The sequence below is a fragment of the Lissotriton helveticus genome, chromosome 1_1 (assembly GCF_964261635.1).
Source record: "Lissotriton helveticus chromosome 1_1, aLisHel1.1, whole genome shotgun sequence".
In the NCBI taxonomy this organism is placed as follows: Eukaryota; Metazoa; Chordata; class Amphibia; order Caudata; family Salamandridae; genus Lissotriton; species Lissotriton helveticus.
This window is the reverse complement of record NC_136057.1, coordinates 495,597,999-495,616,046: the sequence shown is the minus strand read 5'-3', so window position 1 is coordinate 495,616,046 and position 18,048 is coordinate 495,597,999. Positions and strand designations below refer to the sequence as shown.

Sequence of the window (18,048 nt, the reverse complement as noted above, 5' to 3'; positions counted from 1 at the left end):
TCGACCCTATACATCAGCGTAACCCTGCAGAAAAGTAATCCTTTTGGTCTGCTCACCCCCATGTTTTGACTGGTACTGTTGGTAATTGACTCTAAAATTGCCATGAGCTCTTCTAACCTGACCCAGGGATAGTGCTCTGTTCTTAAAAGGTATATGGTAATTGGTGTAATTCTAGTTGGCCCAGTCAGCCTACATGTAAGTCCCTAGAAGATGGTAAGGCATGTAGGTTTAGAGACCCCAGTGGACTTAATGCACTGTGCACTGCTGTGGTGTTTGGTGTCATTTTAAAGGCAGCACTGCCTTGAAGACTGGCCTTAAAATAAAACTGTATGCAAATTTTACCTTGCAATTAAAAGTACTTCCAAAGTCTAAAACTGTCCTTTTATTAGATTTGTCACCCTTAAGGTCTGCCCTAGGTGCTACAACGGTAGAGTGCCTTGTTACAAAATTCAGGAACATTATAAAATATGCTATATATGCCCTGGTGGGTGAAAACAGCCAAAGTCCTTTTTCCCCATTGTAGTGCTGCAAGCTCCACAGGTTAACATTGGAAGGCTTGATCAAACTTTATTAACGTCTAACTTTTGATTAGAAGCAGCTAGCAACTTAATTGAAAGTATTAAAATAATAGTTAGAATAAATCCATTAGATTGCCACGGTTGGATTTATTATAAATATTGCAGGAAAGTAGTTTTAGAACTCACTATCCTAAAGTTAGCAGCCTCTTCTGATTGGCCAGCCTCTGACAGCCTGAGCTAAGTTGCTCCATGAGCTGGTGTGACAATACAGCCATTTGGTGGGAGGAGATTTGCTTCCTGGAGACACCAGGGACAGGAAAGCGGCTGGGAAGATAAACTGGACTTTAAATGTAGAAGCACAGATGTTACAGGACCCAGGCCAGCCTCCACTTCCTTGATCTCCATTCAGATGGGAGCTCCTCTAATTAGATTTGGGGAGGGGCTGAAAGAGGAGTCTATGGAATAGTTAGGTTTGGGTCACCCAGACTTGAACTCCAAGGAGCGAATTTCTCCATTTTTATTTTTGGAGAACTGTGCATTCTGGGTCCAAAATATGCCACACGTTCCAGAAAGTGGCCATAACAGAGTTTGGCAACTTGAACCCCATTGGTTGGGTTGTCCCTCCTCTTGTTAGCCCAGAATGGGGAATAAATATGCAGGGATGTGGAATTTAATAAAATATCTACTTGTCCATGGGGCAAGTTGCTTTATAAATCTACTTGTCCTGTAGCAAAATCCACTCACCCTCTGGTAGCTTAGCACAGAGCAGTCAGGCTCATCTAAAGAGTCAACGTGTAAAGTATGTGTGCAATACGCACACACAGTAAACCAATCAATCAATCAATCAGTCAGAATATTTATAAAGCGCGCTACCTACCCGTGAGGGTCTTAAGGCGCTGAGGGGAGGGGAGGTGCCGCTATTGCTCGAAGAGCTAGATCTTGAGGAGTCTTCTGAAGGCGAACAGGTCTTGGGTCTGCCGTAGGTGGGTAGGGAGGGTGTTCCAGGTCTTGGCGGCAAGGTAGGAGAAGGATCTGCCGCCGGAGGTCGTTTGTTGGATGCGGGGGACAGCGGCGAGGGCAAGGCTGGCGGAGCGGAGTTGGTGTGAGGGTGTGTGGAAGCTGAGTCTGCTATTCAGGTAGGCTGGTCCGGCATTGTGGAGTGCTTTGTGTGCGTGGGTGAGGAGTTTGAAGGTGATCTTCTTGTCGACGGGGAGCCAGTGTAGCTCAGGTGGGGGGTGATGTGGTTGTGGTGGGGGACGTTGAGGATCAGACGGGCAGAGGCGTTTTGGATGCGTTGTAGTCGTCGTAGGTGTTTGGCCAGGATTCCTGCGTAGAGTGCGTTGCCGTGGTCCAGTCTGCTGCTGCCGAGGGCCTGTAACCGTTCTTCTTGTTTCGGTAGGGATCCATTTGTAGATCCTGCGGAGCATGCAGAGGGTGTTGTAGCAGGAGGAGGCGACGGCGTTGACCTGCTTAGACATGGAGAGGGAGGAGTCGAGGATGAATCCTAGGTTGCGAGCATGGTCGGTGGGTGTCAATGCTGTTCCTAGTGAGGTTGGCCACCAGGAGTCGTCCCAGGCTGAGGTGGTGGGTCCGAGGATGAGGACCTCCATCTCGTCTGAGTTCAGCTTCAGACGGCTACTCCTCATACAGCCTTCATTCCCTCGTGGAGGTTGGTTTTGGCAGTGCGTGGGTCCTTGGTGAGGGAGAGGATGAGCTGAGTGTCATCGGCGTAGGAGATGCTGTCGAGGACGTGATGCCGGGCCACTTGTGCGAGGAGTGCCATGTAGATGTTGAACAGCGTCGGGCTGAGGGACGAGCCCTGGGGGACGCCGCAGATGATGACGGTGGCTTCGGATCGGAAGGGTGGGAGGCGGACGCTCTGGGTTCTTCCGCAGAGGAAGGACGTGGTCCAGTCAAGGGCTTTCTCTTGGATTCCGGCTTCTAGGAGGCGTGTCTTTAGGGTGCGATGGCAGACCGTGTCGAAGGCGGCCGATAGGTCCAGGAGGATGAGGGCTGATGTTTTGCCGTTGTCTAGTTGGCGCCTGATGTCGTCTGTGGCGGCGATGAGGGCTGGCTCGGTGCTGTGGTTTCGTCTGAAGCCGGACTGGGATGATTCCAAGATGTTGTTGTCTTCCAGGTGACGGACCAGTTGTATATTGGCGATTTTCTCGATGACCTTCGCCGGGAACGGGAGCAGGGAGATGGGCCACACCACAAAAATACTACATACTGGTTTAGAAAAATAGATTATATTTTTATGAGTAAACCAAGACCAAAACGATAAAAAATCCAGTAATTAGAACTGGAGTTATGAATTTTTACAGAATAAATTAGCAAGTAGTGCTTAGAAGTCAACAGAGCTTAGGGGTTACTGGAGGTCACGCTGGATCAGGACAAATCCAAAATTTAGGCTGACCATGATGAAGGGTAGGCAGGCTACAGGACTCATGCAGGTCCTGCTCAGAAAGTACCTCGGATGGAGCCAGCTTTGATATTGAAGACCCAATGTAAGGACCAGGGGAAACGATGAATCGTCGTTGATCCAGTGGATGCAGGCGATGTGTCGTTCCGATCCATGCAGTTACTGAAGACTTCACAGTGGAACACCATTACGATGCAGACAATGTGTTGTCATCGAGCCACTTAGCCAGGCCAGCCACGTTGTTGAAGAGATGTTGTTGTGCAGCTGTTCCGTAGTAATCGAAGGGCAACGCGTCAGTTCTAATTGCTGGAAAGTCAACGATACGTCAGTTTTGTGATAAGCAGAGCAGAAATCCCCTTTCAAGGCCCGAGGCTGGATTGGCACCAATTGGCAGGCAAGGACTCACAGATGGCAAACTCCCAGTGCTGTTGAAGGAAGTTTTTGATGGCACTGAGACTTCAGTATAGGTTACGAGCCAGCAAGCCCTTGGAGTCACTATGGGTTCAAGTGAGATGGCTCCAGTCCTTGTCCTCAGTAGGTCAGAGATCAGCAGGCAGTAGGGCAGCTCAGCAAAGCAAAAACCAGTTCCTTAAGAGCAGCAATAAGGCAGTGTGGCAATCCTTGTAGCACAGCAGGCTTTACTCCTGGCAACATTCTTCACAGGTGCAGTAGTGTACTATCATGGTAGGGGCAGAACTCCAGTGCTTATACCTGACTGTGCCTTTGCAGTGGGGATGAATTCAAAGCAGGTCCTTGAAGTGCACAGGTCCTCTTTCATTCCAACCCTGTCTTCCAGGCTATCTGTAGGGGGTAATCAGTCCTTTGTGTGAGAAACAGGACACTGCCTATTCAGGTGAAAGTGTCACCTCCATCCCTCTCTTCCTGCCCAGGAACAGGTATCAAAATGTAGATGCGTTATTTATCACACCCACCCTTCCTGTGTTTGTGGCTGCCTGGAGGGAATGCACAAAGTGTAGCTGTCACCCATTCTGGACATGGATTGAAGACAGGCTGGAGGCACACAGAGCTAAGTTAACCCCTTCTGTGATCATGATGGAATGATTCCGTCATGAGCACAAGTCCAAGTGTGCTCATGACGAAACCATTCCATCATGAGCACACTTGCAAAAAATCCCTCTGTTTTTTTGCCTTTGGAACCTCCTAAAGCATGGTTTTGGTTTTCCTTGTGATGACGATCGGGCCCACACGAGTGAGGTACCATTTTTATTGGGAGGCCTGGGGGAACGCTGGGTGGTAGGAAATTTGTGTCAGCCCGGTGATCCCAAAACTTTCACACATGGAAATTTGAGAAAAAAGTGATTTCTTCAGCTACATTTGAGGTTTGCAGGGGATTCTGGGTATGAAAACGTTGGGGGGTCCATGCAAGCCATACCTCCCGGGACTCCTCCAGGAGTCTAGTTTTCTGAAATGTGTGGGTTTAGTAGGTTTCCCTAGATAGCCACCGAGCACCGGGCCAAAAACCCAGGTGACCCCACTTGCAAAACCAGGTCGTTTTGTGGTAGGTAATTTTGATGTCTCCTCAATACGTTTTGGGCCCTTGCCTGTTGCGGGTACTTGGGCCAGCCACATGAGTGAGGTACCATTTTTATTGGGAGACCTGGGGGAATGCTGGGTGGGAGGAAATGTGTGTCAGCCTTGTGATCCCACAAGTTTCCCACACAAAAATTTGAGAAAAAGTGATTTTTTCAAGTACATTTGAGGTTTACAGGGGATTCTGGGTAGGAAAACCTCAGGGGGTCCACACAATCCATTCCTCCCTGGGCTCCCCCGGTTGTCTTGTTTTCAGAAATGTTTGGGTTTGGTAGGTTTCCCTAGATGGCCACCGAGCCCGGGGCCTAAAACCCAAGTGACCCCCCTTGCAAAACCAGATCGTTTTGTGAAAGGTAATTTAGATGTCTCCTCAATACGTTTTGGGCCCTTGCCTGCCGTGAACACTTGGCCTGCTCACACAAGTGAGGTACTATTTGTATCAGGAGACTTTTGAGATTGTTGGGTGGGTGGAATTTTGTGAATCCAAACAGATTCCTGAACTTTCCATCATAGAAATGTGAGGAAAATGTGTTTTTTTTCATAAAGTTTGAGGTTTGCAAGGGATTCTGGGTAAGGGAACCTGGTGAGGGCCAGACAAGTCATCCCATCCTGGATGCCCCTCTGTATCTATCTTCTTTTAAAAAATGTATAGGTTTGCTAGGTTTCCCCGGGTGCCGGCAGAGCTAGAGTTCAAAATCTAAAGCTAGGCACTTTTCAAAAAATGGGTCAGTCTTCACTGTAATTGTGGTGTGTCCATGTTGTATTTTGGGCCGTTTCCTGTTGTGGGCACTAGGCCTACCCATACGAGTGAGGTTCTATTTTTATTGGGAGACTTCGGAGAATGCTGGGTGGGTGGAATTTTGTGGATCCACACAGAATCCAGACACTTCCATCACAGAAATGTGAGGAAAAATTGTTTTTTGGGACAAAATCCGAGGTTTGCAAGGGATTCTGGATAACAGAACCTGGTGAGAGTCAGACAAGTCACCCCATCCTGATTCCCCTGGGTCTCTAGTTTTTAAAAATGTATAGGTTTGCTAGGTTTCCCTAGGTGCCAGCAGAGCTAGGGTTCAAAATCTACAGCTAGGCACTTTACAAAAAAAGGGGTCAGTTTTCACTGTAAAAATGTGGTGTGTCCACATTGCGTTTTGGGCCATTGCCTGTCGCGGGCACTAGGCCTACCCACACAAGTGAGGTACCATTTTGATTGGATGACTTAGAGGAATTCAGAATTATAGAGCAACTTTTATTATCTATTGACGTTCGATGCATTTCTGACTTCCAAATGTAAGAAAATGTGTAAAAAAGAAGTCACTTTGAAAAATGTCCTATTATTCACATGCTAGTATGGGTACCCACAATTTTGGAGATGTGCAAATAGCTACTGTTTCTAAACTCTATATTTTGTTCCCATTTCAGAAATACATAGGTGTCTTTCATACCGATTTTTCACTGTTTATATTTTCCCAAATGAATTGCTATATACCCGGTACACAATAAAAACAACATTGCAAGATGATGCTCAGTTATTGGCTTTGGGTTTGTTAGGTTCTTGGTAAGCCTACAAGTCCTATATATCCCATCAACCAGAATATTGTTTAAAAAAATCTGTCATACTTAGAAGAAGTTAGAGGTGGAAATGTTGGCACACATGGCAGTTTTTTTCAAATCATTTTCAATTGTTCCTATTTTCAACTGTTAGTTTCTATAAAAATAAAATCTTGAACGATCTGCACAAATGACCCCTGCTGAATTAAGAATTTTGTCTACTTTTCTGAAATGTATAGCTTTCCAGGTTTCATTATTGCTTTCATATCTATTTCTACCATTAACTGGAAGGAGGTTGACAGCACAAAAAATAGCAAAAATAGGCTATGTCCTAGTAAAATGCCAAAACTGAGTAAAAAATGTGGCTTTCAGACAAACTTCGGTCAGTCCCTGAACGCAGGAAGATGGTGATTTCAGCACCAAAAACCCTTTGTTGATACCATTTGCAGGGAAAAAACCAGACGCTTTCATCTGCAGCACTTTTTCCTCATTTAAAAAAACGTACAGATTTTGCTGTATTATGGCTAATTTCTGGGTCTCCTCCAGGGGAATCAACAAACCCTGGGTACCTTTAAAATTCTCATGAATTTGGAAGAAAAAGACACAAATGTGGCATGGATACCTTATGTGTTCGAAAAGTTACAGGAGCCTAAGCACAAACTACATCAAATAGCCAAAAAAAGGCTTAGCACAGGGGGGAAAAGGCCTAGCAGCGAAGAGGTTAAGAGCCGAGAAATGTCCACTTTACAAAAGTGGCATTCCTAAAATAGTAATGTTAAATCCATCTTTAACACTAAAGAGGATTTCTCATTACTATTCCAAAGATATGAAACATGATGCAGCTACTAATTTCTAATCTGGAATTACAGCTTAAAAGTGTATTAAGGAATTCCCACTGCTAGCCTATGAGAGGACTAGGCCGCAAATTAGTGAAAAAGGAATTTGACTGTTTGTCAGTAGCAGGACATGTAAAACGTAAGAGTTCATGTCCTACATTTTATTTACACAGCACACTGCCCTTAGGGATACCTGTGGCCTACCTTAGTGGTGACCTATCTATAATATAACGGGGATTGGCAAGTGATTTCAAAAGTCAAAGTGTCAGTAAATTGCACACAACACCTTGCAATGGTAGGCCTGAGACAGGTTGGAAAGGCTAATTGTGTGGGTGGCACAACCAGTGCTGCAGGCCCACTAGTAGCATTTAGATTACAGGGCCTTGGCACATGGTATACAACTACACAGCGGCTTATAAGTAAACTAAATATGCCAGTTATATATACACCAAAGTCACCATGTTTAAGGGAAAATCATATGCACTTTAGCACTGGTAAAGGTCCCAGAGTCCTTAAGCCAACAAAAAGATACAGTAAAAAGAGGAGGGAAGCAGGCAAACAATTTGGGGAAGACCACCCTAAGGATGACAGGTCTAACAGTAACCCATAACGATGGCCCTAAATGCCCACAGGGAAGGTGCATGGTATCTAAAAAGTAAGGCATTTAATTTTTTCTATGTCTTGGTTGTGAAAAATTCCTAAATTTGATTTTCCTGACTGTAAGACCTACCTCTCCCATAGACTAACATTGGGTTACTTTCTTAAATTTAATAAGTGCTAACGTTTGATTGGGAGGATGTCGAAATATCATGTTTTAACCCACATCAATTATGTAAAACCCTCATTAACTGTAAAGTCGGATTGTAATTGACAAATCTGATAATGTAGAAAATGTGCATTTTCCTGCCTAAACATTTTTGTGCCTCTGCCAGTGTCCTAGGCCACATGACTGTGAATGATTCTGAGATTGGGGGTTGTGTATTCCTGCCAGACAGTGAGACAAAGGATACTGGTTGTAGGCAGGATGGGCCATCCTGCCAGGATTGCTGGGGGGGACTGTTACTTGCCCCACTTACCTTTCAAAGGGGCCTTGCCTTCATCACACACAAAGGAACTTAATGGATAGTCTTTTGTCACCCCAGACTTCTTGAAGCCTTGACAGGGGAAGGGAAGAATTGCCAGAACGAGATGTTGGAATAGAATAGGGAATACCCCCACTTCAAAGGCAGGCACCAGATATAAATATTAGACCTCCAGAGTCACTCTTCAGTACACTCCTGATCCTGTTGGCACTACAGAAGAAGGACTGCCTTGTTCTCCAGAGGACTAACCTGCAGCTTGAGGTTGCCTTGTTCCTTGGATCTCTGTACTTCTGCTACCAGACTGCCCTGCAGCTTGAGGCCTGCTTTGTTTCCCAGAGGACTTCCCTGCTGCTTGAAGCCTGCCCTGGTCGCTGAGAAGGAAGACTGGACAATTTCCTTTATCCCAGGCTACCTGAGTGACTCCAAATATCAGTTGGCTGACCTCCTGTTCTGAGCTACAGTGACACAACAGGCTCCAGATGCCTCCTTGCAACTGTCCAGTTCACCTTCTGCAACTGGAATTGCCTGGACCTGCATTGGCATGCCTGGACCCTCCTGACCTCTGCTGGTGTGAGTTCCTGAGCCCCAAAAGGTGCCTTCCTAGAGTCTTGACAATTGGCTGCCATCAGAGTGAACTCCTCTGCAAGAAAATGAGAAACACTGAAGTTTTGGACTCTTGATGACTGTGAACCAGCCTGTTTGTGCTGAGACTCTGGCGCAAGTGATTACCACCAACGCGGAGCGCCAGTGAACCAGAATCTGTGTGCTACAATGACCACCACCGACGACCAGAAATGCGACATCTGCACTTCGGGCTACACAGCCCGTGGTGACTGCCAACCTGAAGCTTTAGCAACAATCAACCACGACGCCCAACTGGATCTTTATGTTACAGCAGCAACCGTATGCGATTCTAAGCCTGCCCTTCTTGCTACAGTGACAACAATCCGTAACACTCCCCCTGCTCCTCGCAACCACCTCCATCGCGAGCTGGACCTTTTCACACCAGACTTTGAGAAGGTAACTTTTTCAGCAGGACTAACCTGGTTCTTGTATATGGCACATGCTCCATCACGGTCCCCCGCTATTGCATACCAGACGATCACGAGAGTTGCTTTCTGCTAATAGGCGATATACCTACCTAAAACCTGAAATTGCATATCTGCGGTTCGACTGATTGGATTTTTGTGATTCTGATCTCATTTTATTTATTAAAATATATTTTATTGTTCTAAATTGGTTTGGGATTTTTCTTGTGTTATGTTTTTACATAAATACTGTTTGAATGCTCCATAAATACTTCACACATTGCCTCTAAGTTAAGCTTGACTACTTTGGGCGAGGCTACCAAAGGGTTAGGCACAAGTTAATTAGTCACGTGTGTGGTTCACCCTGTCAAGGCTTGGGGCTGATGCTTGAGTGCTGCTTTTTCTTTAGTCTCCACTATGAATCACACTGCTCAAAATATCTCCCCAGAAATATGAAATTCCCAATCTACAGCTCTGGTGCCAGTCCCACTGGATACAGGACACCTTTCACGGTCATATTCACACTACACATGTCTCTATTTGTTCATTAATTTAAATATGTTAAAGGACAAATTTGTGAAAGAACAAACGGAGGTGACTAGAGATCAAAGAGAAAGGATCACTGCTGTAAGAGGAATAGGTTGTAAGGTGTTTTGAAGTTTGCCCTGGTATTCCCCACATAAAAGGTCAAGTAAAGATATTGTATGTGCAGGATGCTATAAGATCAGCAATAATAACTATCTATATTTGATAGTACAATTCATACAGAGTCACGTTCTCAAAGGTATATAACAATGAGCTTGTTTAGTAAGATTCTGATTTGTAGAAGACAGGTTCCTTTACTTGGATTTGAAAAAGCAAGTGAGAAGTAATACCAATTTTCGCCATACAATAGATGAGAAAATGTGAAGCAGTACTTGTATTTGTATTTTATGTTTGTTAGCACACGTCCACCAGAAGTAATTTTGGTGCTTGGATGCTGAATCACTGAAGAGGTAATAGTACATGAGCAGAGTATATTTATAAATATATTTAATAATATGGGTGCGTAAGAGAAAAGAGTTCCACAACTTACAAACTGCACAATAGGACCTACAGCTAGCACATATGACCCTTGTAAAAGTCATCCAGAGTTTAAAATGAACCCGCGCTAATGGTCGAGGTGTACAATGCGTCACTTTCTTTGAGAGGAATATAAACTTAGCTCTCTACAGATTGGTAGACAGTCATATTCTTCTGCTTTGTTTACGTGGTCTGTTGGAACATTGGAATGTTGAGCACTCCCGTTGAAAACAATGCAGTGCACTGGACTTCTAATGGATGGTAAAAGCCCAGAGCTTCAACATTCCAATATTTAACAAAGGCCTCACGAAGCCCGAGGAGATTTCAACACACATCGGCTCCATGAGGCCTCTGTTTTACAAATTAGAACATTCTGCCCTCTAGGGGTGGATGTTCTAATAGCCGTAGAGCCCTCCATAGCAGGCTCTACCGGATATTAAAGGCCCACTCCCTTGTTGAAGGCCTTTGCCGAATGCAGGTGCAATCCTTTAACCTCTCTGCTGCTGAGGATATTCCCCTGCTGTGCTGGTAAATCGTGAATCCCATTGTTTCATGACGAGCTGGGCTCGTCATGAGCGTGCTGGGAGGCTACTGCATGACGAGCCCAGCTCGTCATGAGCGTCGAAGGGGTTAATGGCCGGTAGAGCCCGCTGCAGCAGGCTATAAGGCTATAGTATGGTCAGATTTCAGATTAGCGGGACCATACAAGTCAGGATCTGCCATAGTTTCGTCAATAAGCAGTACTGCAGGTATATAGAGAATGCATTTTCATTGTTAGGAATGGAGGAAATTGACCAGGAAAACAATTATTTTTTATGTCATTATACCCATTGGGGCAACTGTCAACAGGCCTCCTAACTGATGCTGCTTTTGTCTACTGCTATAAACATTGCAATTCTTATAAACAACGTTCGTATCTTTCACAGAAAGTAGCAAGAGGCAGAATTAATATACTAAGACCAAGCTATAGAAATATTCTTCTGTTTCTAACCTAGACTTTTTTCAACTCCAGCAAGCAGATACTTTCGGATTATTTGGTTATTTTAATTGCATAGCTCCTGATTTGAGTTTCAGAAATGTACTTCAAGGGACGTTTGGAGACGCAGTTCTGAAGAATTTGTTTGAAACTATACATTCGCTAAGGCTATAAGAAGAGTTTTAATGGAATGTACAACTGGTGTTATTCAAATTAGACTAAATACGTTAATTATCAAATAACAGTGCCGAGTCTTCACAAAGATTAGCTACCTTGTCCTGTTTCAATTTTTACTCTTGTTAGCAATGTTTCTGAGGGATGCTACTGGACTGCAAAGCATACTGCCAATGATTGGTGCTAGTGAAATGCCTTTGACCTTGATTGTCTCACTGTCATGGGGATAGTGACCTTGGGCATTTTAATATTAGATTGCAAATATTTAAAGTATGGAATTTCATAGAAAATACAATAACTGTAACCCATTATTGACACATCAGATAAATGAAGGAATATTTAGTTCAAAAACAAATTACTAGGAACCTGGTCTGAAATAATTGATCAATAGCTCAGGAACAGTTGAGAAACAAATTATGCACTAAGAAAAATGTAAACAATTTGATTTTAAAAGAATATAAAATGTGGTCCATCATAGCAAATTCTGTTTAGGAAAAAAGACATAGAACCCATATTCAAGATAACTTCAAGATAAATCTAAAAGCCAATTTTGAAAAAAAAGGCATTTTATAAACTGGTTTCAAGCAAATGGTAAATAGTATTCATCTTGAAATTGTCAATTACACAATGTGGGTGAAATGTTTTTTTACAATTGGTATTACACAAACCATTTTTTTTAATGAGATGTCATGGGGTTTCTGGTTGACTATGGTATGCACCTAAGCCAGGCAGAATCTGCCACTCTAGTCAGGGCATGGGAGTTCAACACCTAAGATAACCCCTGCTCTCCTCCTTGGTTGCTTGGTAGAGCAGCTCAGACCAGCTCGACTAGCAGAGGTCGACACAGGGGACAACCAAGAAGAAGCGGACACGGGAGTCCCCGTAGACACGACGAAACAACGGACCACCCCGGAGAGCTGACTGAGAGCGGGCTTTGCAGTAACCGTAGCGCTCCTACCTCCCCGCAGCCCAGAGAAAGGTAGGAGGTGAATTCCCGACACGGAGTTACCTACCGAGCCCCCTTTTACGGACCGGCACATCTAGCGGTAGTTAGCAACTGTAATCACCAGCACGTTGCCGACTCAGGAGTCCCCACAATCTCGGTGTTAACCTAATCTGCATAGGCTATCTGACCGATGGCTGGTTCCCCACCCGCACCAGAGAGCACATCCCTCCCTCCCCGTTAACCCATGAATCAAGATAGGCGCCACCTCACTTACCTCTAACGTGTGAAGCCCCGGACCGCTCCCAGGAATACTGCGCGGCTCAATAAGCTGCGAAAATCAGTTTTCCAAGGCAGCTATCAGATCGTCGACATGCCAAGAAGAGGAGACCGACCCTAAATGGTCTTTCTCCCCAGAATAATAAGAGTTCCAACGAGAGAAGCTCCCGTCCACCGTCATGCCCCACTTCACTCGGGACGCCTGTCCTCAAGATGGCTGCCACCCCACACCAGTCCCAGCAATCTCGGCTGGAAAGTGCTCAGAGCAACTAATCAACTCAAACAACTTGCCGATTGGATCATAACACCCATAGCGGGCGAAAGAAGGGGACAGGACCATGAATGCCCCAGGGGTGGCCTTACCCCTTCACCGATCTGTGTCCAGGGCTGCCTGACCCCAAAATGGCCGCCAACTACGACTGCTAGTAGCAACTAAAGACACCCTCACTCCGGACCTCCTATACAGCAGGAGACAAATTGACTTTCTTCCCCTACAAAGATGCAGAAGAGGATTGTAACAGGAGAGGATTAGTCTACCTACCCCCTGTATATGCTAACCAAAACTTCTCAGCCCCAGGCTAGAGTGCCACCAAGCTGGGCATTAGTTCAGCAGAAGACTGCAGCACGACCCCCCCCCCTCCACCCCCCCGCCGCAGAGCCCACTACCCACATTATCCCTCTAGGGGAGCCTTTGTGCGGGCTCCGGGCATATTGTTTCCCAGATAACTTACAGCTCTTCTCCCAGTTAGAGAACACAGCTCCTCCTCCCTCCTCCCCCGCCCCCCTCTATTAGATCTCCACTCCCACCGGCTGGCGGTCCCCACCCCGGATGGTCCGAACTAACTGACTGCACTCTTAACTGAAGCCCTCAATACCCCCCTCACTTTAGACAGTACCACCTCCTTCCTCAACCTAACCAAGATGCCCCCAGCCATACTTCCGGTCGAAAACCCTAGCCTAACTTCGAACTTCCTAACTCCCCACGGTCAAAACACTTTCGCTATTTCTTTCCCCCGTACACTCTATATCAAAGCAAAAAAACTCCTGAAACTCAAAACTATCAGACAATTCCCAGAAACTCTTATCGTAGACACATACCACTGCCCAGCTAGGGGGCAGCTTAAAATGGACTTCATCTTTTACACAGTCAGACCGGAACACTGGATCAACAGCCTTAATGCCCACCTCCTAGTCGCCAAAACCACCTTCACAGCACTCAGCCGCAAACTTACCATCTCCCTTCTAAAACACCAGTCCCTCACCGGCTCCATTTCCATAACCATTTTTGACAACGGCACCATCCTGATACAGGCAAAAAATGAGAACCTCGAGTTCTTTGACTCCCTTTTCCCCACGGTAAAGAAGACCCCCTCTCTCACCCCACCACAAGCAGGGAACGCTCATCCGGCTAAACTCTAACCCCTAACAAGTCACAGGACCCAGCTCGAACACCCCCACCCACCCACCCCCCCGCCTACTAATGCTAACCAACACCAAATGTCCTCCGGTCTGAAGATGCCTACCGCCGTCCAAATCTTCCCTCCCTCCACTCAGACTCAACACACAACAGTAGAGCCCAACTCCCTTCTCCTCCCAATAAGTCACCCGAACACGCCCCCTTTCACCCCGACAGCGCAACCCACCACCATACCAGAGACTACTCCCACCACCGTCCAATTCCACCCCACCACCAAGCTTAATCATCACTCTAGAGTAGATCCCTTTCCACTCCCCCTTGGGAGTCCGCCCACTGCCACTATACCACACACCCCTAACTATGATAGTCAGTTCACTAGAGAAGAGCCCCACTCTCATTCCCATCCACAATGGCTTCCCGGCCCCCACGCCCAACCACTCACAGTGCAGCCTACCACCCAACCAGAGAGTTCTCCTCCTCCCCCCTCGAACCCCCCCAGAAATATCTTCACCCATGGTTCGCCCATATATAGCCCACAGGATGAGTCGGCACACTCCACCCCTAAGACGACCCACATCCTCCCTCCCACCACCCACTCCATTAACCAATCGCATCGTGACAGCTCCCGGGCACCTCATACCGAAACCTCAGAGTCATTTCCCCCACGCCCGCCACCCCATACCAGTAACATCGCTACATGCGCGCCCACTCCTACCGACACTAATAATATATCGTACCGCCTCACCCTTCTGGAAGCCCATCTCGAAACGCTGGTCCGAGGCATGAACGATAACCTTTCCTCCCTAGCCAGAATCGATTTCACCTAGCAACAGCCCGCTCACCCCCCTACCCCCGCCCTCCCCAGACTGCACAAATCGCCCAATTCGCCTCCTCCCAGCCCGACCCTCGCCCCCACCAGATCGCTCCCACACGCAACCATACCAGAGGCAGAGAAGCGAACAGACAGACCGAGAAGAGTGTAACCCTCCCTCTCCCCCAGGAAGTGATCACACTCGCCTCATCCTACGACCACCCCGCGACCCCCGACCAGAGTACCTCACAGTATTCACAGAGAAGGACTCCACCCACCCGTACTCAGGTCCCCAGGCTGATCTCCTCACCCAAGTCCTCTATTCGAGTAATTACAGGAATGGGCAGGGATCATCCCCCTTCTAGATTCCCCAGACCCCCAACATACCTAACCTCTCTAACCAGGGCCCAACCCAGCAAGTCGTTGCCCGATGAAGAACCCCGCATCAGATGCTTGCTCATCAACAGCAGATCTGCCTCCAAACACGCAACAGAATTAGCAGAAGCTATCCTCTCTCATGATATTGATGTAGCCTTTATCACAGAAACCTGGCTCAACTCCCTGTCAGCCCCCATCATGGACATGCTGGTCCCACCAGGATTTTCTATCACTCAAAAAGACCGCCTCAAGCAGAGAGGCGGAGGTGTAGCTATCATCCACAAGACTAACCTTGCTATCACGGAAAGCTCAGCATGCTTGTATAGTTCCTTTGAATGCCTCTCTATCATCATCAAATCCTGCGCAAAGAGCTCAATACTTTGCCATCTCCTCTACCACCCACCTGGCAATTCTAAGGAATTCGGTCTACAACTCTCTGACCTAATCACCCAATGCGCACTCAACAATGTCAACAACATAATCCTGGGCGATCTCAACATTAGATGGAACGAAACAGACAACCCACTCATCCAATCCCTTAACAGCCTTCTGGAAGGAAACGATCTCACACAACACTGCACTGAAGAAACACACTACAGAGGAGCGATACTTGACGCAATCATTGCGGACAATCACAATTGACTATATCATTCCAGTAGACTGGTCAGACCACCACTTAATTCTGTTCCATATTAACCAACCAGCGCCAACTCGACACATAATTCAAGCTCCTTCCAAATGGATCAGGAATATTGCTCAAGTCCCACAGAACATTCTAGAAGAAGAATTAAGCTCTCTTCTCCCGAACACAACGGAGCACCTCTCAACCTCAGACCTCACCTCCCTCTACCACTCCAATCTGAAGGCCACCCTTGACCGCCTGGCGCCCTTGAAACTAAAAAAAGACAGAAACATTCCATCGAGATCCTGGTTCACCTCTAACATCAATGATGAAAGAAGACTTCTCAAATCCCTTGAAAGAATCTGGAGGAGCAATCCCTCCACCCATCACCGCGAACAACTCAAGACAGCTCGCAGATACTACAACAAACTTATCAAGGACAAAAAAATCTTCTTTCTTCTGCTCCGCACTAGATAATGCTAAAAACCGCCCCAAAGAGCTCTTCAACATCATCAGAAGCCAAACATCCAAACCTATCATATCCGACTCAGTGTCATCCAAAGAACAATGCGACAACTTTGCCAGCTTTTTTAACGATAAAATCACCAAGATCGACCTCTCCATCATTGCAAACCCCTCCTTTCTCAGGGAGACCAAGACCCCATCACTGACTTATAACACCTTATCAATCCCACACACTCAATGGTCCGTCTTCACGCCGATTCGGGAAGCAGAGATCGTCACCCTGATCGCAAACGCAAAACCATCATCTCACTCCTTGAATCAGCTTCCTACTAATCTGACCAAAATCCTAAAACACTCCCTAGCCCCAATTTGGTGCAAAATCATTAACAACTTGCTAAGCTCGGGAAATATCCCTGACTGCCTCAAGGTCGGCCAAGTCACGCCGTTGTTAAAAAACCCAGGGTTGGACTCGGAAGACATGAACAACTTTAGACCCGTGTCAAACCTTCCTCTCTTATCCAAAACACTGGAAAAATGCGTTCTCCCACAGTTAACCCAACAGTTAGAGAATATCAAGCTCCTTGACCCCCACCAATCGGGTTTTAGACAGGGATGCAGCACGGAAACTGCCATCCTAAACGTCATAGATGATCTACACAAATCACTTGACTCAGACTAATTCTGCCTTCTCATTCTCCTTGACCTATCGGCCGCGTTTGATACTGTCGACCACACATTGCTCCTAAAAGTCCTCCAAGAAAGAGCAGGTCTGGAAATGACGGTACTTAACTGGTTTTCCTCCTTTCTACACAATCGCTCGCAAAGAGTAAAAATCAAAAACTTTGAATCCGACCCCCTACCAGTCTGTAGAGGAGTCCCACAAGGATCAGTACTCTCTCCCCAACTCTTCAATATCTACATGGAACCCCTCACCACAATACTCAGGAATTCAAACATCCCCTTCCACCTCTAGGCCGATGACACGCAGCTCTATCTGGAAACCACCTCTATGGACGACATTCTCAAACTTAATGACACGCTCAAAGATGTTTAACAATGGCTCACACAGAACCACTTGAAGCTGAATCAAGAAAAAACTGAAGTTCTAATCATCTCCAACAGACACGAAAACCCCCAAATTGAAGAATGGCTCAAAGCCATCGACGCCCTCAATGGCACCCTCAAACTGAAAGATTCGGTCAAGTCCCTAGGTATCACCCTAGACCCCAAACTAGACATGATAAAACACATCGCGAGCTCCGCCAAAAGTGCCTTCCTCAATCTGAAACTTCTCTACAAAATAAAACCCTTCCTGCCCCCAAAGGACCTTCAACAGGCCACTCAAGCACTGGTGCTTTCCAGAATTGACTACGGAATCGCAGCCCTGACCGGATTAGCTAAATCACACCTAGACCCATTGAAAACCACCCTCAATGCCGCGGCTAGAATGGTCACAGGAACCAAGAAATTCGATCACATTTCTCCTGTGCTCAAGGATCTGAAATGGCTCCCCATTGAACAACGAGCCAACTTCAGAACAGCATGTCTCACGCACAAAGCCCTTCACACAGGCAAACCAGAATACCTGGCTGCGAAACTCAAAAGGGCTGGCCAGTCCAGAAACCTCAGAAGCTCCAACATGCTTCTTCTCATTCCCTTGAAATCGTGGAAGCGCAAAACTATAAATAAATCCTTTGCGGGCAATGCACCCCGGATCTGGAACAACATCCCTCCCCACATCAGAATGACCTCCCATTTCCTGAAATTCATGACTTTACTCAAAGCCCTCTTCCTTGAGTCCTCCTGAACTGAATGAGGATGATCAAAGTACCCCTCACCCCTTGAGTCCCTAAGATTCTGTATGACTATGCTTTGTACAATGCCCTCAAGCTGTCCAGATGTGGAGTCCTCCTTCGCCGCTAAGGCACAATGCTGT

At 46.5% G+C, this 18,048-nt stretch overlaps 1 protein-coding gene across 1 annotated transcript in view; it reads right to left on the bottom strand.

Annotated features, from left to right (window-relative positions):
* The window catches only part of ABTB3 (ankyrin repeat and BTB domain containing 3), a 778,151-nt gene that overhangs the window by 161,938 nt on the left and 598,165 nt on the right, over positions 1 to 18,048 (bottom strand). The gene's annotated exons all lie outside the window — the stretch shown is intronic.